Source organism: Manacus candei, unplaced genomic scaffold (assembly GCF_025592945.1).
Source record: "Manacus candei isolate 608988 ecotype Guabito, Panama unplaced genomic scaffold, ASM2559294v1 h1tg000008l, whole genome shotgun sequence".
Classification (NCBI taxonomy): Eukaryota; Metazoa; Chordata; class Aves; order Passeriformes; family Pipridae; genus Manacus; species Manacus candei.
The window spans coordinates 15,627,888-15,639,955 of NW_026138056.1; the positions used below are offsets into that span (position 1 = coordinate 15,627,888).

At 41.2% G+C, this 12,068-nt stretch overlaps 1 protein-coding gene across 1 annotated transcript in view; it reads left to right on the forward strand.

Moving 5' to 3' along the window:
- Positions 1-12,068, forward strand: part of MAPRE2 (microtubule associated protein RP/EB family member 2) — a 100,308-nt gene that overhangs the window by 19,128 nt on the left and 69,112 nt on the right. Inside the window, exon 2 of the mRNA XM_051770067.1 lies at positions 7,230-7,291. The gene's annotated coding sequence lies outside the window, so the exon portion shown is untranslated. The remainder of the gene's footprint in view (positions 1-7,229; positions 7,292-12,068) is intronic.

A 12,068-nucleotide genomic window follows, 5' to 3' on the forward strand; every position in this document is an offset into this window, starting at 1 on the left:
CTTGCCTGTTGTCTCTTGCTATGTCTATGTGTGCCTTTGAGAAGATCCTGGCTCCGTCTTCTCTACACCCTCCCCTTAAGTGCTGTGGGCTGCACTCATACATCCCCACACACCCTAAGCCTTTTCTTTTTCATGCTGGACAAACCCAACTCAGCCTCTCCTGCATCATATGCCCCATCTCCTTAACTATCTTTGTATAGTAGACTGGGCTCCAGGATGTCTGTCACTGGTTTGTGGCTCCCCAGTACACAGGTACTTCACTTTCACAAGCCCTGAGTACAGGAGAGTAATTAGTGCCCTGAATCTGCAAACCCAGGCTGTCCTCCTTTTCTGCAAGGGCATACTGCTCAGCCTATTTCAACTTGTAGTCCACCAAAACCCCCAGGTGTTTTTTTTTTCTCTGAAGTTTGTCTCCAGCTAGCTGGCAACCAGTAAGGTCATTCCCTCCCAGGGGCAAGAATTTGCATGCCTGCTTTCCAGAACTGTCCTTGCCTCTTTCCTGGTCTGAAATAGGCATAGGCGGTGAAGTTGCACTCTTTTAGAGATTATTTTTCACTTTTTAAAGAAAGCTACTGAATTCTGTAACTTAGAAGACCACCAGTCTGTGAGCTTAGACAATTTGCAGGCATAGTGCTCATAGTAGAGCACTAGGTTAAAACAGAGGGTTGGTAGGAGCATTTATCCCCCTCTACGTAGCCACCTAAATGATTCTTGTTGAATGTTCTCTGATGTGCTTGATTTTCTGCAGTCACTGTAACAAGAGATCTGAAAAACTAATCCTACAATAGAGGAAGATTCAGCCCATCTAATCTCAGGCACTCTAGCTGAGCTACCTGCATTTTTCTCAGGGATATCTGTAAGAGTTATGGTGAAGAGTGCCATTTAAATGTAAGTTACTTTTTGAGTTAAAACATATGTCTTTTAAACCAACTTGCTCTTCTAAATGTTTTCCTGGTCCTGAAGCTTATATATTTTATATCCCTGAAGCAATTCTGAGAGTTCCACAGACGCTGCAACTGCCTGTGTAACACTCCTATGGAAGTCATCTTTGGGCACTTCCTACTGTGCTTGTTCAGCAGGCTTGTTTTCAAAGACTGTCAGCTTGGGTAATTCAACATATTATTATGCCATCAGGACTCCCCATGTTGAACTTCAGGCTTTGCTGTTTTAAAAGAACTTCAGAAAATATCTCAGGTCAGAATACAGAGATGGGTTTTGGCTTTTTGTTTTTTGAATCTATACTTTAATGCTTTTCCTTTGTACCTTCTTTTTAATTCTAAGTTGCTGATTAGTCTGTAAAGATTCAGCTACAAAATCAAGCCTAAAACTGGGTACAGGAAATGATAAAGGTACTGAAAACTGGTGGTGGGTTGACCTGGACCAAAGCAGTTGCTGCTAGCTGTCCTCCATGAGCCTCTTAATCCTTTCATATTGAACAGGGGAAAGCTGGTGTATGTTCTGCCTTAGCTCTGTGTACCCACTGGTCTCTAGAACATATCGGAGGAGTTTGTGTCTGCTTTTAAAGCTTTCTGCTGCATCCCACTCAGTGGAGTTGTTCCCTATGCCTGTTTCTGGCCAGCAACATCAGCCAGTGAGATCCTGTCCTCCCAGTTGTGCCAGCCCAACTGTTGATGGGGCCATGCTGTGTACTGTGGAACAGGTAACTTTGAAATTAGATCCCTTTCCACATCTGCTTTAGAGTGGATTGGATTCAGAGTTCTAGCAAAACTGAGGGGCAGCCCAGAGACATAAATAAGGAGTGAACAGTTAAGGCTGGAATGCCTTAAGGCAATATTATTGCCAAATTCTTCATAGTGGGAAACCTTAGTCAGTGCTGGCTTTTTTTACCTGACTATAAAACATATGCATCATCACAGCATAACTTTGTTTATAAGGAAGTATTAAAAAGAAATGTGTTAAGTGATTCTAGTGCATGAAACTAAGCAGAAACCTGATCAACTCTAGTTATTTTTAAATCAAGTACTCTCTATAAGATATAATGCCAACCAGAAAAAAAATATATAATACATGAGTACATACAGAAGTGCATCAATAGCAAACTTCAGTCCAATGTGTAAACAACAGCTGAAGAAAATTATGTTGGATTTAGAAGCCAACAGACATAGGAACTGATAGCACAAGTAGGACAGACTTTTAGTTGTGTGATAGAAATTGAAGTGCAGACATCAATGGCTCTGAACTAAACTTTAAAGAAAGTTGAAGGAAGATTGTTTTCTCAAAAAGGAGCGAAGAGGGAAACTTTTTCTGGTTGAAATGGAGATAAGTGTGATGTGGCAGTCTCCTGCTAAATACAAAGAATGATAAATACACAGTCTCATCTGTTCATGCTATTAGGTCTGCCACCTACTGCCTGATATACTGGTTTGACATTGCTTGTCATGCCAAAAAAAAAAGGTTTGCCAAATCTATCACACTAGCTACGTAAATCACACAAACTGAGCTCTGTTACACCCTTTTCAAGTTGGAAGATAATTACTGCATCTCAGAGTTACTGGGCAGGAAAGCAGTGAAGGTATTTGTTAATAGGAGGAGGGCAGGTAGGCTGCTGCAAAAATGTAGATGTCACACTGCAGTTGGCTGGAGCTTTGAACCCAGTATTGTCTTGAAGGCACTTGGATCTTGGATCTTGGAAATTCCAGTTAAGAATTTGAGGAGGGATAGGAGAGGACAGCAGAAATGACACAAGCTGTTTTACTGTTCTATAGGGAGAAAAGTCTGGAGGCTTCCACCCTGAGCAGAGTAGAAGTCTTACGGAGAAAGGATGCATGTTCTTTCCTACAAAGTCGTTAAGTAGGACATGCTTGGATTTACTTTGTATGTAAATGATCAAAAAAAGATTGTTTGCTTTGTAAATGAGAGGGAGGGAACAGAGTTTTAAAAGTAATCTCTGGGACCTTTTTCATGCCAGTAGATGACTTGAAATCAGAGCACTGGAGAGAAGCAGAACTGCTGGGACAAAGCTGTGTTTGAAATGGGAAGAGCAAAAGAGGTGGGAAGCTCTGTTGTGCGCTCGGTAGCAGCATCTTGCAACCTCTGAGACTGCCTGCCTTGTGAAGCATTCTTGTAGTTTTGGAACTGGAAATAGTACTAAGCTGTGTTACTTGACTTCTTTGCTTTGGGTCTTTGCCTTTGTGTCTTCCCTGTAGTGCTGCAGAGTCCAGTTCTGAGTAGATGCAGAGGACTTACCCAGGAAGATTGAGACAGCATAGGGTTGGGCTGTTAGTTAGCAGCAAGTTGAGAAATCTGCCAAACTGTGAAGTGTATGGGGGGTTTTGTTTTGGTTTTTGTGATTCATGCAGAGCTCATAAAAACAGTCATTCTTTCCTTTGACACGAGAAGCTTTAAAATTAATATTTCGATTCCTCTTTTCCACAGGAAAGCATATGTAAATAGTGATATACACTGTTTTCTGATTTACACTCTGAGTTTGTCCATTTCTGTAATTTGTCAAGCTATTCTCCACTCAGTAAATGCCTGGAAAGCAGCCACATGGGGTTGCTTGAATTCTTTCACTTGCTAAAAATAAGTTGGTTTTGAAGTTTTTTTTCTATAACTGCTGAGGATATTTGAGGCAATTGGTAACTGTCAGCCTATATTACAAGTTGTTTTCATGCAACATCACATTTCCAGTCCTTGGCAAGGGAAAGAAAATAGATCTGTGCAGTATGGAAGAAAGCATCCAGTGCACAGAGACACAGTAGCAGAAGACAGGGCTCTGTGCCCACAGGGGAAACACAGTTTCTGGAGACAAAGTTTTGAAAATACATCATCAAGTGTACTGGAAGGCATTTGATTTAAATCACTTTAATTAAATTCTGCCCTGACTTTTCCTCCTTGGTCCTTCAAAGGAACAACTATGGGTACTTTTCGTATTACAGCTGTATGATGTGTTTCTAGATGTTGTTGTACCTTGTTTACTGCAGATTGTCCCTGCTGTACTTTCTTTTTTCTCTTAGTTGCTTTCCTTTCTATCTGCTTTCTCATATCCCTCTTGCTCAATTCTTGTTTTGTTTGGGATTTTTTTTTGTTTTGTGGGTTTTTTTTTAGTTAATATTCATTCAAAATTAAATTGTTTTGCAGCATTTCAAGGGATATTATCATAGAAGCCCCTTCTGCATCTGTTTTTTCTATAGGTTCAGTGGGTAAAGTTTGTGGATGTAGCAATAGCTATTATGCACAGGGAGGAAAAGTATATTGTGAGAGAGAGCAGGTGAAAGCCCCCTGAGACCAGGTAAAACCCTGGAGAGCAGCTGAGTCCACTGAACCCATAAAGTCTGAACAGCAGGAGTCTGCCAAACCTGCCCAAGGCCTCCACCAGCACACGAGCATCAACAGCAGCGTATGTAACCCAGCTGTATCTGAGAAAGTGGCAAATGTAGTCTACAGGGCTGTACGTGCATCTGCTAAAGTAAGGGAAGGGACTCCCTGAGTGACTCTGGAATGCCCACCTGGAAGCCAGTGGCCCACCAGTCTGACCCCCCTGCATGGGCTTGGCCTCCCAACTGTCACTGCAGCGGGATGACACAAGGGGATGTGGGAGTAGGGATGTGGAAGGGGGAGAACTGAATGCACTAGACAAATGGTCATTGGCTGTCAGTAAAATCTACTCAATTCTGTTAATAACAGCTTAACTCAAAGCATTTTGTAATAAACATTAGCCTGTTTCCCCCAGTGTAATCTGACCATCAGGGAAATGGATAGTATAATACAGGGAACTTGCAGCTATGTGTAGTTTTACGCATAGCTGCAAACATTTGCAAAGTGCAAACTTTACACAAATGTTGAACAAATCATAAGTTTCTGTCCTGAAAACAATGCATCTCTTTATCTCTTTAAATTGTTTTTAATCTTTTTTCTGTATTCTAAGGTCTTTTCCATTTTTACAGACCCTCTCCTCTTTTAAAATCAGTGCAGCCTGTGTGCGTTGGGGAGTTTTGAGGAACTGAATTGTGCTTGTTGGCTTATATAGAGCAGCGATATGATGCCACTGTCTGAAGCTGAGAGCAGTGCGTGGCTTGGCATTTAGTAGGAGAACATGTTGCATCCTTTTTATCTTGTCTTCATTGCACACCTTTATCCCCCCATCCTTTTGAAGAGGACTCTAGCTCTCCATCGTTACCTTCCTCACACCCACTAAGACCTCTACTGCATTCCTTTGTCCACCTAAATTAAATTCCACCTTAATGATCCAGTGTTTCCTACCACTCCCTCGCCTGGGTGCTGCTCTGGCATCTCAAGCCGGACGTACAGGTTGAGGTGTTGGCATGGCTTAGGGAGCAGGTGGAGACCTGGTCGTGCTGCTGCACACAGCAGCAGGTGCCAATTATCTCATCTGGCCACAGCAATCACACTGCTCCCTGCAGCTCAGGTTGGCAGGCAGAAAGGCTGAGATGTACCTCTTTGGTGTGACCTGTACAGTCAGCATCATAATCAGTTTCCAAGCTTTAGGAACCTGTGCTATGAGGGTTTCTTTTGTTTTATTTATGACTGTATTAATGAAGTTCAGCGTGGTGATATTACTCAAATCCCTTGCAAGGGATACATACTGAAGACAATTAAGTAGTTATCTCTGTCTTCAATATGCCATAAATATCACATTCTTCACAAAGTACAGTGTGGAAAACATTCCATAAGTAAATTAAGTGTCATATTTCAAAGGTGTCTCACTGTGTCTCTCTACTGCGGTTGCCTTGTAGAAATTCTGGTCAACACCTTCTGGTGGGACATGACTTCTTCTAACCATTGTCTTAAGTGTCCCATCCTTACAAGCTATTGCAATAGTGTTGTTAGATCTCAGATTAAATTCAGGGGGGGTCTACTTGAGCAAAAGCCAACATACCATGATGGATTTGCTGTTCCTTTGCCAACAGGATGCCTGAGGTTTGTCAGCTGTGCTGGAATCACTTTCCACATTAAACAAATGGAGGAAAAAGAGTACATTGAAAAGCACAGCTTAAGAGGCTTGGATAGATTCAAAGAAATGAAACAATAACATGTTTAATAGCTAATTTTCATTCTGGTTTGGCTTTAAGGTAGCTTCAGCCTTCCAGTCTGCTAGCAGCCATCCTAAGTTCTCTGCCAGAATGAGTCATAGCTTCTGGAGCTGGGATCCAGTCCTTTATACAAGCCATCTTTAAAGATCTGTTTACCTTTTCCAGATGATAATTAATTATAGTGAGAATTACTTTATGTATTCCTCCTCCTAAAACAGAGAGTTTGATGAATATAAATTTACCTGTGGGAGCTTCTTACATCTCTCAGTCCTCATGCAGTCCGAATACCCCTAGGGTCCTGTTTGGTGTAGTTTTGTGCTGTTATGCAGAGATAGATTCCTTTGGAATACTCCTCCCTGCTGGGCTGTCTCAACTAGTTGACTAGGAATGCAAAACAAGCAATGACCAGAGCCCGGGTCTGACTGTAAACCATTATTTACCTGCTAGGAATGATAGTTCCTGCTGACTGACGAGCTGAATTGAGAAATTTAGCCACGTAACCACAGTATGTAATTCAGGGCACAAATTGAAACCCATATATGGTTGCTCCATCTTATGTTTCTGCAGTCTGTAATGTAGAGAGAGAGAGAGAGATGGATGCGAGGACAAATTTAGCATTTGTAGACAATTCCATCTAGGAACACAGAAGGGAATGGGCCTTAACGTGGCTGCTAAAAGTGGGCAGCACCATGATTTCATTGCTAAGCGAGACACTTCAAAGGATTGCCAGCTGCTTTGTGTTGTATTGGCAAAAACATGGGCTTTCCTGTAAATCAGTTATTGTGTCTTTCAATGGCAGATTTTTTTTCCTCTGAAAAGCTGTTCAGGCAAGTGCAGCAAGGCTCCAGTTGCATGACACAACAGTCATAACTGATTGCCTGTGCGAAGGAGAAGCCTGGTTGGATGAAGAAAGAGCAGTGTGCCTGGTAATTATGAATAAACTCTGAATGTAGCACTGCATAAGGGAGCTCATAGATCTGCTACTATATCAGGGGAACATCTGATTGTTGTGCAGATGTTAGACACTGAGCCATTGTGAACACAGCTGAATTACGGCATTGTAATGAAGGATTTCTCCTCGTTTCACTTTTAGCATACGACTGTTGCATCACTGCTCAACTAATGCAGACAAAGACCATCCAGTGAGTCTTTTTTTGTTGTTTTTTTTTTTCCTATGTGATTGTTGAACTAAAGGTTTTCATGTTTTCTTTCCAGTACCAAATTGCTGCAAGGAATAATTCAAGCCGGCAACCAGGGAAAGTGTTTGGATGCTCAAAGTAAGTACGTTTGTATGTCTTTTTTACAGTGCTAACAAATGAGAATGTACCAAAAAACTTGTGTTTGATGTCTGTAAGGCAGTAGCTAAATAAGTTTGGTATCAATAACAAATTATATTCCTTTGCATCATCTTTTGACTGAGCAATTGATAGATTCAAGTCATCAAAAATTCTCATTCATGAAACGGAACTGCTGAAAGCTAAACTAGATGCCACAGACTTCTTGTAAATAATTGGGGATTTTTTTTATTGGAGTAAGAAGGAAATGGTGGCAAAAAGGAATAATTAAAAAGAAACTCTAAAGGTGGACAATGAATTTAACTCCTCTCTCCCCTTCTGTTTGGGAGCTTTGAGAAATTGTCTCCTTGCTTTTCTTCTGTTAAATGGTAGCTCTTCTGAACATTATTAGTGCTGCCTTCATAATGTTAAGTGGAAAAAGAGCAAATTACACAATGTCACATAGAGGGTCAGTAATTAATGTCAGACAGAATTTTTAAGGTTCTGTTCATTTTTTAATCCCCAACTGTGGGAGTTTAAATAGCATTCCACCCAAGCTGGATGTTAACTTCAACAGTCTAGCCTCCAGCTTGGCATCTGGCTCAGGCAGTCACCTGGGGAGAGTGGAAGGACCAGTGATATCAGGAGACAGGAGGCCCACAAGGTGGCAATGTTTAGAAAGCCTTCAGAAAGGATGCGCCTGGAACAGATCTGTGTTTCCTGCGGTTCCCATCACTTGCTTCCCTTGTATCATTGCTGCTGCATCCGAGCTGTCAAACAAGAAACCTTCACTGCTCCCAAAATGGAGCGTAGGATACCCGGTACTAAACCTCCCGTTTGAACAGATTCACCATTGACAGTACTCACTGTACTGTGCTGGATACCATACCTGCCTTTTCCCTTGGCAGGAATGTGCTGCAGAATTAGTGGTTTATAATATAGTGTGGGGTTTCTTTATTCATAGCTGGTGATAAACACATCCATAGCACTGAAATGATGCTCGGGCTGTGTAATGAAGAACTTTTGTTTTTAAAACATAGCACTGCGTTTGTGTTAATACTCAAAAAGCCGTTCCAGTGTATAAATAAATGCTAATTTTGGATGTAGGAGACATCTCAGTTTGCAGTGGTACGTTGTTTGAACTTTACAGTTAAAAGTAAAAAGGTTTGTCTGAGCTATTTTAAAAACTTGCTTCACTGTGAAACTAGGAATTTGCTCCAAGTTATTTAATGCCCTGAAAAAAAACCCAACCCTTAAATATGTTTGCAGAAGGATTTCTCTAGATACGTGACAGACATGAAAAATAATTCAGGGTAAGTTCTACGGGAAATACAAGAATTGCCTGTGTTCACTGGCACAGATGGAGATAAGTAGAAGAGAAGCAGAGTTAAATGAGGAGCCATACAGTCCAGGTCCATCAGGTTGCAAGAGAAGAGTGACTTTGACAGCAATTAGCAAACATGCAGGGCTCAAGTGTACTTGGAGATTCTCAGGAAAAGAATAGCGTATAATTTAGTTGAAACAGGCTTGTATGCCTCAAGGGTGAAGCAGTAGATTTAGACTACAGGATGCATCTGAGAGCAAGAACTAGAGAAATGTAATATCCTCCCCCATGGATGCAACCGTTCCCAGGAAGGTGTTGCAGATGGAAGTTCAGCGGGGCAATGCCTTGTGCTGAGCCATAGAGGCTTTCATCTGTCGCTTTCCACTCTGGCACGGAGCAGATGCTGCTGCTTAAAGTCAAGCTTCGTCACTGTGGTTATACTGGCATTGTCACAAGCACTTGGAAACAACAGGAAATCTAAAGAAAACTGTGTGCATGGAGATAGTGCACAGCCACCAAGTGGACATTTATAAAACCAGACTGCATCCTACCTGTCTAATAGAAACTTATCTGACGTGTGCAGATTTCCTGCAATGTGTAACTCTCTCTGTGAAGCAACAGACAGTTTTCCAGTGTATTCCCCATGGATTGCTGCTCACTGTGTAGCCTTTCTTTTCCAAATCTCTTAGTCCTTATGGCCTGTTATATGTCAAAATTAGGATCTAGCTATCAGCCTTCTAATACCAGAGATTCATTATATTACTAGAGAATTAGCTGAGCCAACAACTGCAAAAGGTAAATGCATGTAACATGCTACTATATGCTAGCCTTCACTCAGGAAACCCTCTGGTTAGGTTTTAGTGCCTTTAAGCCTGACAAATGGGTGTATTTTTTCATGTAGTTAAGTTATAAGGACAACATGAGGGATGGATGTTGGAACATCTAAGGAATTTTACACTTCTTGTATTAGGCGCTCTTGTGTGCAACACACAGATAAGGGGACTTGGCACTTGCAATTCCTTGCTTGATGTATTATCACCAAAACAATTACAGTATACCCTAACATTAGAAAGCAAGTCTGGTTTCTGCTGGAGCGTTAGCTCAGGAATTAGCTGTTATATTTGAGTAATTTTGAGATAGGGGAAGAGAAAGAAAATACATTAAAAGTCTGTATATAAAGTGTATATACATGTATATAAAATATGTTTGTATGATGAACTACTGATTCATGAAGTGTCCAGGGGAGGTCTGAACAAAAAGGCCTGTACGAGCTTTTTTTCTTCCCTGCAGACACAAATATTCTCTGGTCCTTCGTGATAAAAGTGCATGTAGTTACCTAAACCAGGCAGGCTCAAGAAGCACTTCCTCTCACTTCTTTATCCCTACCTCCCAGCATTGGTGCAGAATGAAACACTATTTCTAGATAAGGGCACTTTGTTTGCTGCTCAGTTCCCCATAGCTTGTTTTCCCAAACTGGTCCCCACAATGTCCGCCAAAGAAGACCTGAATTCCCTGAGAGATGCCTTGTAACTTTGGCCAAAGGGCTGAAGAAGTATGAAATAGGTGAACTTCTGGGCTGAGCAGAGTGTTTCTAAAGCATGTTCATTCTGTGTAAACACCACAAGGTCTCCAAAAATGTAGTGGAGGACATCTGTTTAGGAGCCAGTCCTGCATAGAACGCAGATGCTTCATAGCTGGTTTTGATCCAACATGAGAACTGGAGGCCTAAAGCCTGAACCAAAGTTAACCAAATGGAATGTTTGTTTCTGGCTGTGTACTCACCAGCCCCATTCCCTTCTTAACTTAGAAATTGGGTAGCTTTAATAGCCTTTTATGGTGCTGTCTGAAAATATTCTGAACTTTAGGGTGATATTTATTTTTCCAGTGCCCGATACCAAAAATTATCCCACAGGAGCTCAGCAAAGCAGCTGATGATTCATCAGGAACATAACTTTGCTTTTCAAAAAGATAACGTGTGGTTTTGTTCAGAGTTAATAATGAGATCCTTTCCAACGCAGAAGCTGTCAACAGCACTGACATACATTTACAGTAACAAAAACACATAGCCTAGTGGTTGGGGTTTTTATTAAATAGAAACCTCATTTTCTACTGTAATGAGGAAAAGGCACTGTTTTCTTGCCACTAGTACCTTTTGTGCTCAAAATGTTAGAAGCCTTGTTTTATTTTATTTTATACACAATGTGACTGTTCAGAGGTTACAAAATGGTGCTACTTTATGCCATGACTGTTGAGGACATAATATACAGTAATATAAAAAAAGATACCTTTGTTCCTAGTTATCTTTTTTGCTTTTTACATCCTGCCTATTAATAGTGCTTCATTAAAAAGTTGGAGAACGATTATTAAAAATAATTCAAATAATGATTTGAGTTTTGCTAAAGGAACAAAATAAATTTAAAAAAAATTAAGGATCTTGAAAAATATTAATCCTTGTCAAATATATCAAGTACTTATAGGGCATCCAAATGCTATAAAAATAACTGTCATTTTTCAAAACAGTTTCTAGATTTTATAAATATGTGTGTAGGACCTATCCTGATTCTGTCCAGTCATCCCAAGTCTGCCATCAGGCTGAATCTGTTAGGAAAACAGAGGACCTTTTTCTGGTAGTGTGTGTCTTGCTAGGCTGTTTGCAATGCTGTCCGCAAGTCTCATCGCTTGGTTATCACTTTAAAGTCCAGAAGGTGCCAACAGCAAAGTGGTAAGTATCCCTGTATTTCATCTAGGCAAGGAGAGATGGACAAAGAAATGTAAAGGGGAGATGGGAAGGGAAAGCTGGCCTGGCACAGTGGTGACCCTCAAGTGCTACTGAGTAATATGACAAAAAAACTGAGCTGAAACCAAAATGCTATTGCAAGATGAGCTGGGAGGCATGTGGAGCTTGGAGTGCCACGGCTGTGTTCCCAACTGTATCCTCTTTTCTATGAAGTGCACACATCCCTGTACTGTGGTGTAGTAGGCACTGTGCAGCTTACCTGGCCTCTTTTCCCATGCTGCTGCTAAAGCTTTCACCTGCACATCAGGCACTGGGATGCTGAGCTGTGGTGCTCAGGGCCTCTAGCAGTAGAGTAAAATCCATGGGTGGACAGGCTCCAAGTATCAGCATTTTCCAATATTTCTCTGCAATCTCTGGGGCTGGAAACTTTAGTGTGGGTTGGGTTTTTTGCCAGGATTCCTATATAGTTAAGTTGCTCCATGATCTGCAGCTTGCAGAAAATCACCCTATTTACTGAGTCACAGTAAAATGGGAGTCACTGGCAACACACAGCATGCTAATGAGGTCAGGTGGAAGCAACACGTAACTTGTCCTTACAGTAAAAATGTTCCTTATAATAATGGCCTTCTCAACCTTCTTAGAAACTTGTTTAGCTTTAGGTCAAGTACAGGAAGGCCACTGTTGTGGACAGTGCTGTTGCATTACAATACAAGGTGGCA